Raw genomic sequence first — 20,650 nt, forward strand, 5'->3', positions numbered from 1 at the left:
CTTCTAAATTATCTATTCATCCTAGTAGTAGCAAAATGTATCACGATTTGAAGCCTCGATTTTGGTGGACCAAAATGAAGAAAGAGATAGCCGCTTATGTGGCTAGGTGTGACACTTGTTGTCAGGTCAAGGCTGTGCACATGAAAGCTAGATTACTTCAACCACTGTCTATTCCATGTTGGAAATGGGAGGAGATCAGTATGGATTTTATTGTTGGACTCCCTACTACGCAAAGGAATTTTAACTCCATTTGGGTGATTGTAGACCGTCTGACCAAGTCTACACACTTTATTCCTGTCCGCATAGACTTTTGTCCAACTGACTATGCGGAGTTGTACTTCAATCAGATAGTCTGACTTCATGGGATCCCTTGTACTATTGTCTCAGATAGAGGACCACAGTTCACTGCTCGCTTTTGGGAGCACTTATACGGATTATCAGGAACTAAGCTAGTAAGAAGTTCTGCCTGTCATCTGCAAACCAATGGGTAAACTGAATGAGTGAATCAAATTCTAGAAGATATGTTGAGAGCATGTGTCATCTCGGCTAAGGGCTCATGGGAAAAATGGTTGCCCCTAGCTGAATTCTTGTACAATAATAGTTATCAAGAGAGCATCAAGATGGCACCGTTTGAAGCTTTGTATGGCTGAAAGTGTAGAACCCCGTTAAATTGGGTAGAAGCCGGTGAAAGGAGATATTATGGAATTGATTTTGTTCAAGAAGCCAAAGAACAAGTCCATACTATCCAAACCCACATGGCCGTAGCTCAAGCTAGGCAGAAAAGTTATGCTGATCGATGTAGAAAACCTATTGAGTTCAAAGTTGGAGACTTCGTTTACCTGAAAGTCTCACCTATGAAGAGTGTCCAATGCTTTGGTGTGAAGCGAAAGCTTGCACTGAGATATGTTGGTCCGTTTGAAATCATTGGACAAAGTGGTAAGGTGGCATACAAGATTCAATTACCTCCTGAGATGAGTGCTATCTTCAATGTCTTTCATGTATCCCAATTGAAGAAGTGTCTTCGCGTCCCTGAAGAGAGAGTTCCATTAGGGGATATCGAGTTAAAATCGGATTTGACCTTTGAAGAAAAGCCGGTCCGAGTGATTGACACTCGTGAGCGAGTGACTCAAAGTTGGGTGGTTGAGTTTTACAAAGTCATGTGGAGTAATCAGGGTAGTGAATGCGATGCAACGTGGGAAAGGGAAGATTATTTGAGGGATGGTTATAAGGAATTCTATCAACAATGGTATGCTTTTCAAATCTCGGGATGAGATTTTTATAAGGGGGAGGGCTGTAATACCCTAGGTGTTTGGCTTCCACATTTGCACTTGCATTTCATGAAAATGAGCATCATTCATTCATTCATAAGCTTATATCACATGAAACATGATTTTGAAACATGGCAACATGTTGCATATGTCATGTGTGTTGTTTCTTGTATGAAATGAAAAGTGTGCAACACTTAAGTGCAACATGTGCAACTCACTTTAGGGAAATATGGTTAGTTAATACTATGCAACAAGATCATGAAACGTGTGAAACATGACTATGAAACATTATAACATTTCATGTGTTTTTCATTGTTTTGGTACATACGATGCTTGATTCTTGTGTGACCAAGGTGTGGTGTGGCTAATAATTCTTTTAAACAACTTAGTGACACCTAGAATGTCATTTGGAACATTGTTCATATTGATCATGTTGCCTAAATAGGATTTCAAAAAGTGGTTTGACTTGTTTTGACCCCTAAACCCTTTTGTTTGACTGTTTAAAAAGTGTAGCTTAGGATGTTTGCATGTCTGAGCAACCTAAAGCAAAGTTGTAGCAAATTTTATAAGGAACAAACTTTGTTTAGGAGCCAAGTCAGGAAAATGTGCACAACATGTTCAAAAATGACCCACAAGTCAGTTTTGAGATCTATTTTGTAACTCTGAAAATTTTCTAAGTCACATAGCAAGTTTCAGTTCCTTGTACTGATGTTTACTGCTGTGTATCTCCCAAACCAAGCCGAACCAGCTCGAGCTCCAATTGTAAAAGTTGTAGCCCACATGTAGATCTCCAACTTTGCTAACTACGTCATAAGCTAGATCATCACGGTTTGGAAGTTATAGATCATAGAATTAGCGCTGTTAGTCGGCACTTTGGGCTCTGAATCATGAAGTTCACGCTGGCACAGTGGCCGACCGGCCGCAGGCCGTTGCCGCCGCATGGCCGCCACATACTCAGCTGGCCCTGACCACGCTACGCGCTGGCCGGCGTGAAGAGGAGGGTGCCTGTTGCCTCTCCGCTCACTCCCAGCCATTTCTTTCCTCTCGCACGCGACCGGAGCACAGAAAAGTACAATCCGCCACTGTCACCATTGGCTCCGCCGTGCTCGCGCCTACTCGCTGTGGCACCACCGCCAGCCAACTCCCGCCCAAAGCTCTGTCGTGTCCTCCTCTACGTCCTCCACCTCTTAGCTGAGCCATTTGAGTCTTGGTAAGGGCGCATTGGCCACTTCCGCCATCACCGCCATGAGCGTGACCTCGCCGAAGTTGAGGCCGCCGTGGTCGGGGTAGCTAGGAGCCATCTCGTCCTCCCTTCTTCCTTCCAGTAGTTTCCCCGCATACCCTAGGAGCTCATGCCGAGCTTAGCCATGCCCTACAGGGCCAGACCTTGCCAGAGCACCGCCAGACCACGCCGCCGTCCGCCATGCACGCCGTCGTCCTTGCTAGGGTTCGGTAAAGGTTGAAGTGAGGGCATGGATGGGTGCGCATCGTTGTGGGGAGCAAGCCGGTGCCGTCGGTTTCGCCTGAGAAGCCGCCATCGGTGAGCAAGACCACCGTCGCGTCATCAGACGTCGCCACCCCTGTTCTGTGTCACTGACAAGCGGGTCCGGCTGACACCCGGGTCCCACGCGTCAGTGACTGTGTGTTCATAAGGATAGTTCAAATTTCTAGTTTTGAATGCTGTTTTATAAATTTTGTAACTCCAAATGTGTAGATCCAAATGGTGTGATTCAAATTTTGTTAGACTCACAGTGAGGTCTAGTATTTAAGAAAAATATTGTATGAGCATATGATGTAGAAATGTTTGATGAATTAAATAGGAACTTGAAATGTGTTTTCAAATGCATGCAAACTTGTTTGAATTATATCTTGAGTTTCTGTGATCCAAAAATTATGAAATTTTGTGGGTAAGCTAGTCTTGCTTAGTAGAAGCTCTGGTTAAAATTTGAGAGTCATTGCATGTAGGGTTTTTGAGTTATAGATTTTCCTTTTATCACTGATGGATACTTGTGTGAATTTTTGTAAATTATCTAGGAATCCTATGACCATGAAACTTTGTGGGTAGTATCTTAGTACCTTAAGGATGCTAGGAAAAATATGAAATCTGTTGCTTGACACTTTTCACTAAGGTTTCCTAATTATGCCATTTTAAGCCATTATGCCTTATCATTTTTGTATAGGCTATTAAACTTACTCAAATGGTGTGAAATTTTTATGGTAGTCTACTTAGAGCATGTAGTATCTACTGTAATTTTTGTAGATTTAATGGTGTAGTTTTCATATATGTTTACCATTTCCTCTAATTAATTAAATAAATTAAGAAAGGTATTAAAAGAAATGTTTTGGAGATGAACACCCTACTTTATGGTGTTCTTGTGATATGAGTAGTAAGTGAGTAGAGTTAGTTTTGTCCAATTATGTGTTTACATCATAATTTAATAATTATTCCGTTTGCATTATGTCCCTCTGGACAGATCTGGGGACTTTAGAAAGTTCCCCATGATATTTTGGTTTGCTGTGAATGTGATGAATACAAAAGTTGTGGATAAATTATGTATCTAGCTCCTGTCAAAATTTGAGGGCATTTGGCCTAGTAGTTTAGAAACTACAGCTGTTTAAAGTTAGGTTCTAGTTTTACCTACTCTCTGTCTTGAGTGGATAGATTTCTGTTGATTGATGAATTCGACCTGGTAAAGGTTTGAATCATGCTTTGAGGTCTGAAAATGAATTGTAGACAATTTCATAAGCTTTCCAAATTGTCTTGTTGCATGTCATTTGGATTTATAAATCTCCAGTTATGGCTAGTTTACTATACTGCTACATAGTCTTCGTTTTGCTGAAAGACAAATGCTTGAGTGTATGCTTGATGCAATGTTCTCGTTGATTGTTTAGGGGTTAGCCTAACTTGAGAATATGCTTAGGTGCAGGTGCTAGGTCATTAACTAAAGATGAGCAATTATACATTAGGTTGTATAAACTTGGTAAGTAAAGTGATTTGAATAGGGCTTAAGTTGGAATATGCAGACTACAGCGAACATGTGCATTCCCCGAGCATCCCTGACATTCGTTCATGTGCATCCAAGATATTTATCTTGCGCATTCATGCAATAGGTGTGCTGGAGGGAGTGATGTTGCTGGAGTTCAAGGGGGCCAACCAGGAGGAGGAGCCCGAGGTGCAGGAAGTCGACGAATCAGCCGCCGCAGAGGAGTTGCCCGAGTGCCCTGACCACCAGCCTTCCTCTTTCCTAAAAGGCAAGCCCCGGAGTATATTAAGCCTCCCATGTTTTTACAAGTACATTGAGTATCTTTTATTCATTGATGATGCATTAAGTATAGGAATTGGTTGAAACCAATTGCTGCATTATATATCCCTCCTTGTCTAGATATCGCACTGGAATCCTATTTAAGTTCAGGAATGGGTTAATTGCTAGCCATGCTTAGTGCGGTAGAAGTCAGGTGATTTCCTGTCACCTACGAGCTTTAGGATGAGGTGGATCACGGTTGGCTATATTTGCTATCGTGGAAAAGAATCATGTTAATAATGAATTAAGACTGGGCGGAGTCTTATGTAGGTTTGGACATAGTGACTCCGTCTGAGTCGTTTAAGGACCGATACGCTGTACGTCCTTATGTCATGTTGAACGCAGCCTAACACTTAGCTGGCCGGATAAGTCGTTCCGACCACGAAGCCTAGTAGCTCAGTTCAGGCCGAAGACGCGAGCAGGGGTCCGCAATCTGGATGGAAGTAAGGATGTGTAGGGAACCATTGGCATAAGCCCAAGGGCGGGTTAAGTCACCGAGCACTTATGGCAGAGTGGTTCTATGATTTTGCAGCACTATTCAGACTTGCGACTTTTGAATTGTACCAACAGTGACTTGTTTGTGACCCTGATGGGAGAAGCAGGGTTTGTGTTAGGAATACCCCTCCAGCTGGATAGGAATCGATTCGAATCACCGTCTCTCCCAAATAGTGAGAACTTGACTGAGCAGCGGCAACATAGATTCGATTAATTTAACGATATGGTTAAATGGAAGATGATGATAAGGTTGCCACAATGAATACCTGATATAGTTATTAATGTTTGCACCCTAATAAAATGATTGCTTAGTACAGGTGCTAATATAGTTGACAGGTTAATGGCTAAAAGTCAATGCTAGTTCAGGTTAAGAGTTGATCTTATTACTTATGCTTTTTCGCAAAAAGAAAGTGTCAGCCAGATCCACTACATTAAGCTATGCATAATCCTTGGTGTCATTTGTTTGGTTTTCGACGAGTAAGTCTAGCTGAGTACATTCTCGTACTTAGGGTTTATTCCCTCTTGTTGCAGATGACCTTCTATATCAGGGATTCTGTAAGTATTATCTCCACCCGGTGGGTGATGAAGACTAGATCATGGGCATGATCTCTGTTCTCTTATCTGAATGCTTTTGCGGGTTGTGATCAGCGAACCAGTATTTGTATTTAAACTCAGGTGTGTAAGTTAAACTAATTGCTTCCGCATATTTTACAAGACTTGTTTTGTAATAACGATGACTCTGTGATGATGTAATCTATTTGTGAACGTCTACGAAATGTTGTAACGTACGATATGTTATGTTGAATTACTGTGATCTTGGTTGTATGCAAGTTGGTCTGAAATCCTTCGAGATTTTGGTTGACTACCGGGTTTATATGGGCTCAAGTTCGAGAATTTGATCGCTTCGGCGATTGTTTTTGTACTTGTGCTCTTATAAATTGGTCGGTTCTATGACACCTTCCCTTGGGTCACTGTAGGCGCGTCTACGGGCATCGATGGTGCTACATGCATCGCGGTTGTGGCCAAGACGTTGATGTATCGGGATCGCAGCGCGCTTCCCACCGCCTTGTGGTGCTTGGTGGACTGATGCGTCCCTGGCGGGACACATCGAGGGTGTACGCTGGCTAGTGTCGAGCTCATGTCGCCGAGACAACGAGCTTTCCACCTGCTGCGCTGCCGCACGCTCAAGTAGCGTGGGAATTTTGCGATGGGCCCGACGATCCTCGGGCGTTGCAGCCTCTGGATGGCCATGGAGCAAAGCCATTGCGGTGGCGATGTTCTGGCTTGCTCGAGCGAAGTGAGGAAGGGTTTCATCATCAGCGATGATCCTTTGGTTCACGTCGTGGGTCATGGCACGTGCGCGCCCACCGTCTCCACGGTGCTCGATCTCTCGATCGACCTCCGCGTACTCCCGAACAAGCTGTTGTCCGGCTTCGTCTATCTCCCGCTTTCGGGCTCTCAGCTGCTCCACCCCTACATGAGGTGGGGTCGCTGTCCCCCCTTTGGTTCCATCATCAAGGTTGCCTGCCGGGGTAGCATCATCCGCAGAGACGCTCTCGACGTGGCCCTCGGGGGTACCCACCATGAAACATTTCCAAGAGGGGTGATGGCTCCCCCTGCTGGAGTCAGAGCCAGAGTCTAACCCTGGTCCCTTCACGAGGAGGCCATGGAGGGATTCCATGATGCTTTCGATCATCCCCACAAACTCATTGTTCGCGGGGGGTGGGATCGTGCGTTGTGCCACAAGGTGGCTAACGATCGCTGCAGCGTTCTAGAGACCGAATGGAAGCACCGTCGAGGCGCTCCGTGCGGAGTGTTCTGGAGAGGGGGTGAGGCGGCACGGGTCCTCCTTGGACGGCTGGGGTCCAGGGGAGACGCCGGGCTAGCACTCAAGCCTCTTGTAGTTGAAGCTAATGGAGGGGAGAGACTGGATGCTGGCGTGGGCCAACGCCAACTCTCCTCCCACCGTGACGATGAAGTCCAGGTCACCGAAACGCACGTGTACGCTCGAGACCCAGCTGATTGCATGGCTAGCCATCCGAGGCTTGATTTGGAATGCACAAAGGCCCCTACCTGACGCGCCAACTGTCGGTGTTTCGAACAAACACCTGCTAGTAAATTTATAATTATTGCGTGTTAGACCCGGATGGAGCACTAAATGACACAAGGTTTATACTGGTTCGGGCTAAATGTCCCTACGTCCAGTCTGCTGCTGCTCGTGTTAATAGTACCAAAAAAGGTTCGTAGTAGGGGGTACAAACGGTCAAGAGAGAGACAGGTCCCAAGTCTCTGATGGAATGGTCGAAAGGACGCTAAGAGCTCGGTTGCTGCTTGGCTGTATGAGTGATGTGTTGTGTGTTGAACTGATCTCTCAAAAGGTCGGTCCCTTTAGTGGGGTGCCCTGCCCTTTCTTTTATAGACCAAGGGGGGAGCAGGGGTTACAGATGGGAGAAAAAGGAAAAACCAAAGGTAGAGAAGGTCCTTCGGGGGAGCCGGGTCTTCCTTTTCCTGTGTGACTACCTTGCTAACATGGCAGACCGTGTCAGATATGGCGTGTTCGCTGATCCTTATAGGGTCGTGCCCTGGCTTCTGTCAGCAAGTGGGTGCGTCCCATCCTTCGCCGGTGGATGGTGCGGCGTGTCAGAGGACCAAGCTGCGACCCTTCAGGGAGTAGGCAGGGAAGTGGCCCTACGTCCGTCACTGTAGGTGATGTGAATTCTGCCTTGGATCGTAGTGGTTGTCGCATGCTTGTGTTAGTATCCACGTTCGCGGACTGATGGTGGCGCCCACAACACTGTGGGACAAAAGTCGGCGCCTACAACATTGTTCGGGCACTGTTAGGTCAGAAAGGGCTTAAAGCGCCCATCCCATCGTATCCTGGCAGTGCCTTCCACAGGCGTACAGGGCATGGCCCTCGATACTGCGGTTGACTCGAATGTCCTATCGTACCATGTGCTCGTCTTTATGAAGGATCAGGGTGTAGTCGTCGGGCGAGGCGGAGCTAGCCCTCAGTCGTCGGGCAAGGCGGAGCCTGCCCTCAGGCGTCGAGCGAGGCGGAGTCTAGCCCTTAGCCGTCGGGCAAGGCAGAGCCCACCATTAGCCATCGGGCGAGGCGGAGCCTAGCCCTCAGGGGTCGAGTGAGGCGGAGTCTAGCCCTCGGGGGTTGGGCGAGGCGGAGTCTAGCCCTCGGGGGTTGGGCGAGGCAGAATCCAGCCCTTAGCCGTTGGGCGAGGCGGAGCCCACCCTTGGACGTCGGGCGAGGTGGAGCCCGCCCTTGGACGTCGGGCGAGACGGAGCCTGCCCTTTGGACGTCGGGCGAGGCGAAGTCTAGCCCTCGATGGTCGAGCGAGGTGGAACTAATCTTCCGTCGTTCAGGCAAGAAGCGCAGTAGCGTTCTTGTCTGACCGGAATTGTCAATGTTCGATGGTTATTAGTTCCACCTCATTGGGTACCCCGGTATTAGGTCCCCGACAAATCTCTTTCCTAGATTGATGACACATATGAACATACTCTAGAGCCCAAACAATGCATTCTTCAATGGTTCTATTTCTGATGAAACCATATTGGTTCTGATTAATGAATCAAAGAAGGCAGGAGAAATTGTAGTCTATTAGCCAAAATCTTTGTGATGATCTTAATAGAGCAATGAAGTAAGGAAATGAGTCTAGTCTGCAACCTTAGAAGCATCATCTTTCTTAGGGACTAGAGTCATGTAGGAGCCATTAATATTTTGGAAACAGATGTCCCCAAAGTAAAAAGCAGAGAAGAGAGTATAGAAATCTTTACATATTATGGACCAACACTTATTAATAAAATCTGTGTTAAACCCATCAGGTCTTGGAGACTTGTCTAAGGGTAAAACTTTAACCACTGAGTCAATCTCCATCCTGCTAAAAGTGTCAGCCAAAAAGGTTAAGTCTACTGCATTTGAAAGCAAGGAAGCCAGATCAAAGGAGACACCAGTGAAGCTACTTGTGCCAAGTCTGTCTTTAAAAGCCTGCCAAATCAGATGTGCCTTTTCCTGATGCTGATAAAAAAACTTGACCAGATTTACCATATAATTGTGTAATAAGATTTCTTCTGTACCTTGATGTGGCATAGGAATGAAAAAACTTTGTACTAGCATCACCTAGAGTGACCCATTTGACTATACCTCTCTGTTTCCGGTAAGCCTTATGTTGTTTGAGGAGCAAAATCAATTTATCTTCAAGTAATGCTTTGAAATTCCACTCAATAAGAGATCAGTCCCTGCATTCTTCCAAAAAGCTCAGAAAACTAAGACCATCTTGACATTTGCAATGTTTTCTTTGAGACTTGACAGGCTCTTTTTCCATTCCGTTAAAATTTTCCACAAATTCTTAAATTTAGCAGTAAGAAATTTAGTTGTGTCCGAATGCTAGAAAGGGGAAAACCAACCCTGCTGAACTTGGTTTAAGAAGTCCTCATGCATTAACCAAAAATTCTCAAATCTAAATATGAAACCGAGGAATATTAGTTGAAATGTTAATCAAACAAGGCACGTGATCTGAAGTCTCCATAGAAAGAGACAGTGTTAGGATAGGCCAAAGTTCAGGTAGTCCAAGTGAAAAACCAATCCAAGTGCTCAAGTAAAGGGGGATGCTGCTTGTTGGTCCAGATGAACCTCTTTCCTCTCAAAGGCAACTCAACTAAACCAAGCTTGCTAATGGATTCATTAAACATAAACATCTCTGCATGGTCAGCACCTGGTCTGTTTGTATCATCAAGATGTCTATATAGATTGAAGTCACCAACGACAAGCCAGTCTACCAAATCAGGCATTTGAACATTCCGAAACCACGGAATAAACTTCCTTTTATCCACATGTGTGCAAGGAGCGTAGATCTTGGTGAGGAGCCAGGTCGCATTATTAAAAAGAGAGTGAACACAATAGTAGTAGCATAATTATTCTGGAAAACAAGATTGTCATTAAAGGAAGAGCTTTTCCAGATTATGAGAGAATTGCCAGATGCATCCACGGAAGGAAGAAATTCGAAACTGTCAAAAGGAGGACAAAAGTGATGAATGAAAGATAAATAAAAAAGCAACCGCTTTGTTTCCTGAAAGCAAGCAATTTCACGGTTACTTTCCAAAATGCGATCACGGATCAAGTTCCACTTCTTATCCGAATTAATTCCCCTAACATGGAGACAATGTGTAGAGCACCATGTGCTCCCAATGCTTCGCAATCTTCTGGACTTCGAGCTTGAGGTCATCGACGACGCCATCCAACTCGGGACTCCAAGCATTGATGTCCGCAGCCACCACTTCGAGCTCTGCTACCCACTCATCACGCTCGTCCGAGATCTACTGGACGCGAACAACTTCGAGGTCGTAGAGGCGCATGGTGACGTCTGCTTCTTGGTTCACCCACACCGATTCCAAATTAGCGAGGCGCTGGTCGATGACTGCAGAGGGTTGGGCGAGCTCGGCGAAGCCGCAATCAACAATGACATCATGGGCACTGCGATCACAATTCAGATCAGCGAAGCGTTGCTCCCACTTGGTGTCGTGATCGTCGAAGCGACGGTTAAATTTGTCGAGGAGAAACTTCAAACTAGGATCCATAGCATCGAGCTTCCGTTGACGGCGGGTGTAGTGGTCGTGGACGACAACGGCAGCAGGTCCAGGGTGAGAGACAGAGTGCGAAGAAAGGTGGGAAGATCGAGAAGTCTGATATGAGATTGTTAGCAACAAACTTGGGGAAGATTGTTAGCAACAAACTTGGGGAAAAAGAAGATTGGGAGGAATTAAGTTGTTTCGAGAATTCGTTTACAATTTTCATAAGCATCAAGCTCACTCTCTCTTCCCTTCCTTAAGTACTACACTCTGGGCCAGTGTCCAATGTGTTGGGCCTGTGTTCGCGAACGGGCCTAGACGCGCGTTCTTAGGCTTGTTCCGCAGCCACCTCCCCATGTTGCTTCTTCTGCGATGCTTATTGCCCGACAGTAGTAGTGTTGACACTTCTGATCCTAACAGTATGAGTGTATAAATCTACCTGTACGCGGGATGCTCGTCCTCGTCATCGCAGGATATTAACCCTCCAATTCTATAATTTGTATAAAATTTGACAGGATACTAACCCTCCAATTCTATCCTATGAGACAAAAAAACAAAAATGTTTCTATCTCCTGATCCTAACGGTATGACTCTACCTGTATGCGGGATGCTCGTCCTCGTCGTCGCAGGCTGTGAGAGCCTTGGCAACGTCGTCCATTGTCGGCCGGTTGGTCCTATCCTCCATACACGATAAGGAAATCCGCACCATTTCCAGGGCCTGCCGAGGATTAAACTGTCCCTGCAACCTACCGTCCACCAAGGGCACGACGTTGCCGGTAGCCACCACCTGCCTCAACGCCTGAGCGATCTGCGACATCTCCAGGCGCTCCCCGCCCGCCGTCGTCTGGTCACACACCCTGCACCCCATAACCATCTCTAGCAGCACAATCCCGTAGCTGTACACGTCCACCTTGGCGTTGATGGGAACGTTGAGCGCCCACTCCGGCGCCATGTACCCCGTCGTCCCTCTCATGTGAGAGAGCGGCATGCTGTCGGCGGCGGCGCTGTCCCTCTTGGAGAGCTTGGCCAGCCCGAAGTCGGCGATCTTGGCGTCGAACTCGCGCGTCAGCAGGATGTTCTCCGGCTTCACGTCGCAGTGGACGACCCACTCGAGGCACTCGTGGTGAAGGTAGGCGAGGCCCCTGGCCGTGCCCAGCGCGATCCTGTACCGTTCGCGCCACGGTAGCGTCCTGTCCGTGTCGAACAGGTGCCTGTCCAGCGACTCGTTCTCCACGTACTCGTACACCAGCAGCTTGTGCTTGCCCTGGGAGCAGAAGCCCCAGATCCTGACGAGGTTGATGTGGTTGATCCGTCCGATCAACGTCATTTCCGCCCAGAATTCCTCGTCGCCCCCCGCCACGTTCGTCAGCTTCTTCACGGCCACCACCTTCCCTTTGTCGAGCACGCCGCGGTACACGACGCCGGAGCCGCCCCGGCCGAGCTCTTCCTTGAAGTTCCCCGTCGCGTCCTTGAGCTCCCGGTACGTGAACCTCCTGAATTGGCCCGTGACCATCCTGTACCCTGCCTCTAGCGAGCTGGGTATGCTCTGCTTGCTGGAGAGAAACCACCAGCTTGTTGCAATGAAGATAATATCAAGAACTCCCAGCACTCCGGCGAACGCAAACAGGTACGACCATTTGGCGTTGTTTCTGGATGCCCGGAACGTGTCTGGAGTTCCTTGAACGATCTCGGGACCGTCAGGATTGCAAGCAAGGCCTTCGGAGCTACGTGCAGAGACTGACTGAGCCGAGGCATCGAAACCGATTGGCACTTTGAGGTAGATGTTGCCGTTGAAGTTTGGAGACGTGTAGCCGTTGTAGAGGAAGCCTTTCAGGTAGCAGACGCCTCGCCCTTCGAACGGCCGGTAGGAGAAAGCGGCGCACGAGCACATCTCCAAGCATAGCTTCTTGCAGTGCTCGAACGTATCAGAGGAGGCGTTGTACCCCACGTCGTAGCCGTAGAAGTCGGTGTGCGGCACCTCGACAAACTTGAACCGCTGCTCCGGCGGCGCCGCTTGGCTGCAGTTGGGGACGCTGTACATGGGTCTGCAACCTTGTCGCCAGTCGTGCCGGTCGACCATCTCGTGACCGGGCATCGCACAAGCATCTGAGGCTCGGCTGGTACACGCAGATCGCGTTCCGGCCGCACAGCCCGTGCGCGGAGCACGCCTGCGCCATCGCCGCCCATGTCACCGTCCAGCCCCCGGTCGACGGGTCCAGACTGTAGATTCTCAGGTTGCCGTCCGGATCGATGGTCAGCCGTCTCTTGACTCCGGGGTGACCCAGGTCGGAGGCGACGACTCGCAGGTTGTCGCTGGACAGGAAGACGCCGGTGTCGTCGAGGACAGCGATCCTGGAGCTGTTGTAGGTTGTCCGGCCGTTGGGGAACACGCCGTAATCCGGGTCCGGCCAGTAGATGCTCGACATGTCGGGGCCGTCGTAGCGGAGCCGCAGCACGTTGTCGTTGTCGTAGTAGAGGTAGAAGTACCTGGACACCAGCGTGGTGTTCTTGGTAAGCCGCTGCGACGGGACCAGCGTGTCCGTCGGCCAGTCGAAGCTTTGCCACATGGTGCGGGCCGCCGCCGCTGCTCGACGGATCCGAGATGACGAGGTTTCCAGAGTCGAGGAGGGAGACGGAGAGACCCACGCCGCTCGTCTTGCTCTCCCACACCGTCGTCCCGTTGGCGCCGGAGAGGGCCAGGCCCCCGTCGTGACGGAACGAGATCCTGGATCCCCTGCCGTTCACGGCCGCGTCGGGGTTCGCCGTCCAGACGGCGGTCTTGTTCGTTGCGTCGGTGTACCAGATGGAGAAGGAGAAGGCGTTGTTGCCGGCCTCCAGGAAGCCGCAGGAGAAGGTGGCGTCGGGGGACACCAGGAAGGCCCGCGCGTGGTCTTCCACGGACAGGGAGGAGCCGGCGCCCAGCATGTGCTGCGCCGGCGCCGACGCCGACGAGCGCAGCAGAAGAGAGAGCAGAGAAATCAAGAAGGCTAGACGGGGGGATTTTCGCAGCATTCTACGCTGTTTTGCTGGGATGGAAACAAATGATAGTATGTAAGCTAGATGAAGAGCCATTGATTTAGAAGTATTCTTTGTCCCTAACTTAACTCTCTCTATATATAATAATCTGGACAGACAGACAAGTGACGCGCGCGGGAGTGTAGTTTAAGAGATTTATTTAGGTGAGATGGTCATGGAGGTCTAGGCGTCTAGCTCTTGGTCGTCCAGTCGTACATTCTTGCATTGTATATTTGTATTGTATGGACCAGTGCCGGTCCTAGGGGTAGGTCAGGAGGTACGACGGCCGAGGGCCCCAGTAGAGAAGGGGCCTAAGCCCAAGTATACAAACCTACAGGTTATATAGTCTATTAGGTATTAGCAAACTAATGAGAAGAGTGACATAGAACTGGTCAGGCGGTCCAAAAAGACAACATCAACATTTATTTTCTAGTTTTTTTTCCCCACGACCCTCAGGTAGAGGAGGCGAGGAGTCACGCTGCACACAGCACACTTTGATCGTGAGTTCACGACATGCGCCTTACACACGTGGTGCTGGCGAGCCGCGCCGCCGCGAAGAGCTATACTACCGGAGACACGGACATGGCGCACGAGGACGGCGACCATGCAGGGCTCCACGACGACGACATCTTGATTCTTGGTTTCTTACGAATTACGATCATCGATCAATTGTTTAGGTCTAAGATATTTTTTTTTCTTTTTAATCTAAATTAATTATTTGTATAGTATTTCAGACTTCTAGTACTTTATACCCATATAGTCATATTTTTCTTCTAATTTAGGTGTTAGAATTTTAGAATGTTACCTAAGAAACATTTGTCATGGGTGAGAAAAGAAAATGAATATATTGTTTTTTAATCTACATTGTTTCTCGATAATTATCATACATCTACAAATATAGTGCTTAATCTACATTGTTCCTCGATAATTATCAGACATGTTAAATTAAAAATATGTTATTGAATTTGCTTTCGTTTTGTAAATAAAATTAGTGCCTATATATTATAAGATTTTATATATGATCAAGAGGGGCGTTACGACAAGATTGCCAGAGGGCCCTTAAAATCTTAGTACCGGCACTGGTATGGACGCATGTGTACCGTTTGACATGTCGCGATGTCAGTATTGGTCTTCCATCAGATATCACATCGTTCGTAGGTGCATACACCGTACGTGATTGTAGTAGATTCGGCCCTGGTTAGTTCCTAAAAATTTTCACTCCAAAATGTCACATCGAATCTTGCGGCATATGTATGAAGTACTAAATATAGACGAAAAAAAATAATTGCACGGTTGGGTGAGAAATCGCGAGACGAAACTTTCAAACATAATTAGTCCATAATTATATACTAATTACCAAATACAAACGAAAATATTACAGTAGCCAAAACCAAAAATTTTCGCCAACTAAACGCGCTCTTAATGCCATGGAAATTTGAGTGTACTACTATTTGTCCGTGAAGGACGAGTGATGCCCTCCTTGGAGATCTCAGGCGAAATAGCCATATTTGTCCTCAAATTTTCATCCAAAACTTAAATTGGTCCTTCAATTATCAAAACAGCCACTTAAGTCCTTGAATTTGTAATTTTCGTTCAATCTCGTCCTCTGTCCGACGTCATCTGCTACAGCAGCTTACTCCGTCAGCACAGCCCATGTACTCTACCAGCACACAGTTGTTGTAAGTGGCTGTAGAACCATAGATAATCTTGTAAGGATTTTTGAAATCAAATGATTTGCGAGAAAATAAAATGTCTCATGTCTCAATATCAGCTGACATAGAAAATGTTGTTCACAAAGGATTAACTCTGACAGTCAATGCCTACTGAAATTACATGATGCTCTTTTTTAAGGCCTCGAGTTGTTTTCCTGTTTTTTTTTCAGAGAGGAGCTGTGTTGTCCTGCTGCTGATCCACGTCCAAGTGAAGTGGACTAAATGTTTGCAGATGCACGGCCGCTTGTTACACTAATATGGTTGCCTTTGCGGCATCTTTTCTAGCATTTGTCTCAATGACAACAGAGGCACTCCCACCAACAGATGCCTTTACTGATGCTTCAGCAGTTGACTTGCATCTTGAAAAAGAAGCTAGCCTTTTGTTTTAGCCAGACTACAATAGAAAAAAGATATTTCAATTTACTTTGTTGTAATAGTATATGCAACTAATATGAAATGATTGGTACAGCTTAGTAACATGGGTAAAGGAAGAATCAGTCCTTTCATTATAGTATAATCCATCCGACCTCTTGCTTTGAGTTGAAGATGTGGCGGGACACTTTCTTTTTTATTGCTTGGATTATTCAGGTTCAGTGCCAGCTTGTTGTGATAGATTATGCACCCCCGTGTCCTCCTGCTGTTATATAGTAGAAGTTAGATTCATCTCATGTGAAACAATACGTTACAATAATAAGAAAAAATTCAGAAATACATAAACACCATTTTCACAGAGCATGTCATGGAGTTGTGACCCGTATTTTTGCATCGACTGCATCTAATTTTAGTACCGACTTTCGATGACTTGGTGAAGGATCTTTCTTTCTATTTTTTGGTGGGCGCCCTAGCATTTTCTTCACTCTAGGAGGCAATGGCTTTGGATTTGGAGATACAGGCCAGGCTGACTCATGCTCCACGGGTTGCAGGATATGCTGATATGTCCTCTTATATTGCTCAATCCAGAAACACAAATGTATGTAATTGTTAGGCTCTTCACCCATTTTGAATAGAGCAGCACAAGCATGTTGACATGGAATCCCAGAGACTTGACAAAATCTACAAGAACATGTCTTGTTTTTCAGATCCACAGTGAACCTCCATTTCTTGTCTCTCACTTTAAATCCAGCTTCACCATTCCATAAGAAATGACAAAATTGGGTCCAATGTCTGATCTTTCTGAACTTTCTTAATATATTGGGACATATTGTTGTAATACACCTCTCACTATTGCTCCTATTCTCTTGAATTCTTCTAGTTACTAGGACCCTTATGTCCTCGAACATAGTTATGATAGGTTTAAATCTTGCTTCAATAATTCAACTATTGAATGATTCACTCATGTTGTTATCAACTGATTCACAGTTTGATCCAAGCCTGAACCAAGCTCTACACCAATGTATAGGGTCTGTTCTCTCCAAATCTACCCATCCTGTAGGATTTTTCATAGCAAGCTTGTTCCTATAATGATTAAATAATATCTCATTTGGTGCCTTTGCAATCTTCCAAAACCTTCTTTGATACTCCTGTAGCCTATGCTTTTTCCTCCAATTAGCATAGATATGACGAGCACATATTCTGTGCTCAGCAAATGGAAATAGTTGCTGAATAATACTTAGTAGGCCCTACATAAATAAATGAAGTGGATGTCAGTCCACAATTTATAAGCTAACTGATGCATGCATGTTAAAAGCTACATAAATAAATTTGTTCCCTTACTTTTTGTTGGTCTATAATGAACACCCATCCCGCAGCATCAATAGGTATATTGATATCTTCTTGAAGATGTCCAAGAAATCAATCCCACGAATCTTTATTCTCATATTCCACAACAGCCCATGCTATTAGGTAAATCTGATTATCCGCGTCCCTTCCAACTGTTGATAGTAACTCACCTTTCATAGGTCCCTTAAGAAAGCAACCATCTAGCCTAAGGACTCTCCTACATCCATCTAAGAAACCCCTTCGACATGCATCGAAACATATGTAAATTCTCTAGAAAACATGGTCCTCTTCTTCTGGATCAAGAGCAATGTGTACACTAGTTCCAGGATTACTTCTCTTCAACTCAAGAGCATAGTCAAATAATTTTGAGTATTCACCACTCTGAGAATCCATTAACTTCTTCATTACCTTTGGCTTCGCTCTTTTAATCATTGTGATTGATACATCTACACCCATATCTTCTTGTACTGTCTCCTTCATTGCTCTAGCCTTTCAGGATGGATTAGCCTTGATAGTATTCTCATACTTGTCACAGATTCTGCTTGCTAATAATCTTTTATTTTTCAATTCTGTGTAGCAAGCATGGTTGGGATTATATGTGACAATATGAAACCAATCAGACCTTGAGTTGTACGAAGCATACATAAGCCAAGGACAACCTTTCCACCTACATACAACCCTAATCCTTTATTTGTCATTCTTGACATATCTGAGATTTACCTTCATCTTTAGTGCGTACCTTTCTATGGCATCCTTTAATTGATCCTTTCCTCTAAAACACATGTCCACAACAAATTGAGGAGTCTTAGCACAGTTATCAAATATTTGATATCTGCATTTTCTTCTAGTTGAAACACCATCACTCTCCTCATCATATGACACATCCTGATCTGAATCAAGGTCATATCCACCTTGGGTTCTGTTCTTTGGAGAACATCAAGTTCGGCTAGGGTGTCCACTGGAATCTCTACACTCTTCTTCATTTTTGACATAATGTCTTCGTACTTGGCTCTTATCTCTCTAATTTCATCATCTTCATCAGATGTAAATCCTGTCACATCACAAGCGCTATCTGATTCTTCATGTGTCTCTCCCTCTTGTTAATTCTAAACAACCTCAACAATAGTTGGAGCCTCCAAATACATGATTTTAGTATCTTCCAAAAAAATTTCACCTATCTGTTCATTAGGTTTCGCCACAAGATGGGTTGGGGCATCCAAATCCATGATGTTATCATCCCTAAATAAGGCAAAAACATCTTCATCTTCATACTGTATCTCGATTTCTTCATTGGCATCAATTTCAATGGGCTCAGTATATATGTCCATAGCCCTTGCAGCACCTAGCTCATTAACCATGTCCAGGCATGACTTATCATCTAGCAATAGCTTCATTCCACTACTCACTTCTGCACCAAATGGCAACCAGTACATCCTAATACATCTTTGGAAAGTTGTATGATCTAAAAGATGGCCTTCAAGCTCAGGGATAGATAGCTTGTCCTTATCAATGTGTGACAGTCCCCAATCCCCATTGCAATACTTCACCTTTGACCCATCAATAACAAAATCTCGATTGAAATGAAATCTAACTTTCAATACCTCAGAATCTGACATTTTACTGCAGCCCTACAGATCCACTACATGGTCAGGTTCCACCTCAAAGCAAAACCAAATCCACCAACAGGAGACAAAGATTCATGTGGGCAAATATGGACTCACCTGTACTTCCAACTCCGTCTCTGCTCTCCTTCATAGCGAGTCCACGAGCAGCACCCAACCAGCAGCGCGGCTCCGTTCGCACCCTCCTCGACGTCGTCTCCACGCTTCAAACCCTAGCCTCCACATGCAGCCGCCATGGAAGAGGATAAGTCGAGTTGTGCTTCTCTCTGGTCGACCTAATGGAAATATCATCTCAGATTTTAACGGTGTGAGCTAACGACGTCGGACAGGGGACGAGATTGAACGGAAATTGCAAATTCAAGGACTAAAGTGGTTGTTTTGATAGTTGAGGGACCAATTTGAACTTTGGATGAAAATTTGAGGACGAATATGGCTATTTCACCGAGATCTTATAAAGGTTGCCCGTAAACATGTATCTATTAACAACAATAGTTAGAGCCATATAAAAGGTAGTCAAAAAGAAGCATCGAATCCATCGGGTTGTATGAAATGAAAGGAGACTTACAGTTCCACTTCTCTGAAAAAACAAGCCGAAACCCTTATTTTCAACATTGCTGATATCCCCTGAATAACTAATCTATGCCGCGTCGATCTTATGGCCCCGTTCGTTTCGCTGAAAAAACAAGCCGAAACATTGTTCCGGCTGATTTGTTGTGAGAGAAAAATACTGTTCCGACTAAAAAAAACCAGCTGAAAAGTACGGATTATAAGATAAGCGAACAGGACCCGTGCTTACGTGGATCCCATTGCAGATTGCTCACGACCTGACCAAAAGGCGAGCTAACCTTGACCCGAATGGAAAGACTCGTGTTCAAACTTGGAAGAAACAAGACCGAAATATTCGATTAGGCAGGTTATTAGGCCGCCTCCAAACCATGGATCACGCACACAGACACAGATCAGAATGGTACGTGGCTGGTCATAAAAGTACTGCAAGTGGCACCTCGCAAAAAAAACTTCAAGTAGTAGTAGGGGTAGTGCGTTAGCTTTCCTAACTAATACAGCGAACTGACCTGGTTGAGTTTCTTATAATGCTGCGTACTCGGGTTTAAGTCCTCGACTTAATATTGATGCTCATATTTTTTTAAATTTATTCTAGGATTTAACGGCGTTACTCTTTCAGTGGTAGGAAGGGCGGACCTGGTGCAAGTGGTAGAGTCTTACCGCCTGTGATCGGAAGGTCCCGGGTTCGAGTCGTGGTCTCCTCGCGTTGCACAGGCGAGGGTAAGGCTTGCCACTGACATCCTTCCCCAGACCCCGCACAGAGCGAGAGCTCTCTGCACTGGGTACGTCCTACTCTTTCAGTAGTAGGCGACGTGCTCATCCTCGAGATTTGCTGGTCTAACTCGATTATTCGAAGGTGCTCATCTACCCTACTAATGCACCAAGTTTTCTTCGTTTGGTCCACCCAGAAAAGCGTCCCCCGCTGAGATGGCCATCCTAAATGCACCCCAAAAATTATACACACAAAACCAACCACATCCGAATCAACCGCCCAAATCTGTCCTCAATATTCTCTCTCATTACTCACGCACGATCCAACGATCAGCATATTTTGTATGCTATTCCTCCTCCCCCTCCATGTGTCGTGGAAAAAGGAATATTGACGCGAGAAAAATTGACGCACGAGAAATCCGCGGCTCTTTCCACGCGGAGTCTGCCTCCGTTCGATCTCCTGCCTCCGCACCTACGAAGCCTCGCCGCAGCACGTACGTTGCCTCCGCATACGTTGCTCATCCCTCCTCCATTCCGGTGCTCATCCTTCCTACGTGATTCCCCGCCGCCTCCGTCGTGGACGTGCAGGCCGGCTCCATCATCGACGTGCAGGCTGGGCGATCTCGATCGTGGGCAGCACAAGTCCGGGCGGTGGGTGGCTGCGC

General features: G+C 46.2%; 1 pseudogene; it reads right to left on the reverse strand.

Annotated features, from left to right (window-relative positions):
- Positions 1-11,010: 11,010 nt before the first annotated feature.
- LOC136452656 (putative receptor protein kinase ZmPK1) lies at positions 11,011-13,654 on the reverse strand (annotated as a pseudogene).
- Between the last annotated feature and the right edge of the window lie 6,996 nt (positions 13,655-20,650).

The sequence above is a fragment of the Miscanthus floridulus genome, chromosome 5, assembly GCF_019320115.1.
Source record: "Miscanthus floridulus cultivar M001 chromosome 5, ASM1932011v1, whole genome shotgun sequence".
NCBI lineage: Eukaryota > Viridiplantae > Streptophyta > Magnoliopsida > Poales > Poaceae > Miscanthus > Miscanthus floridulus.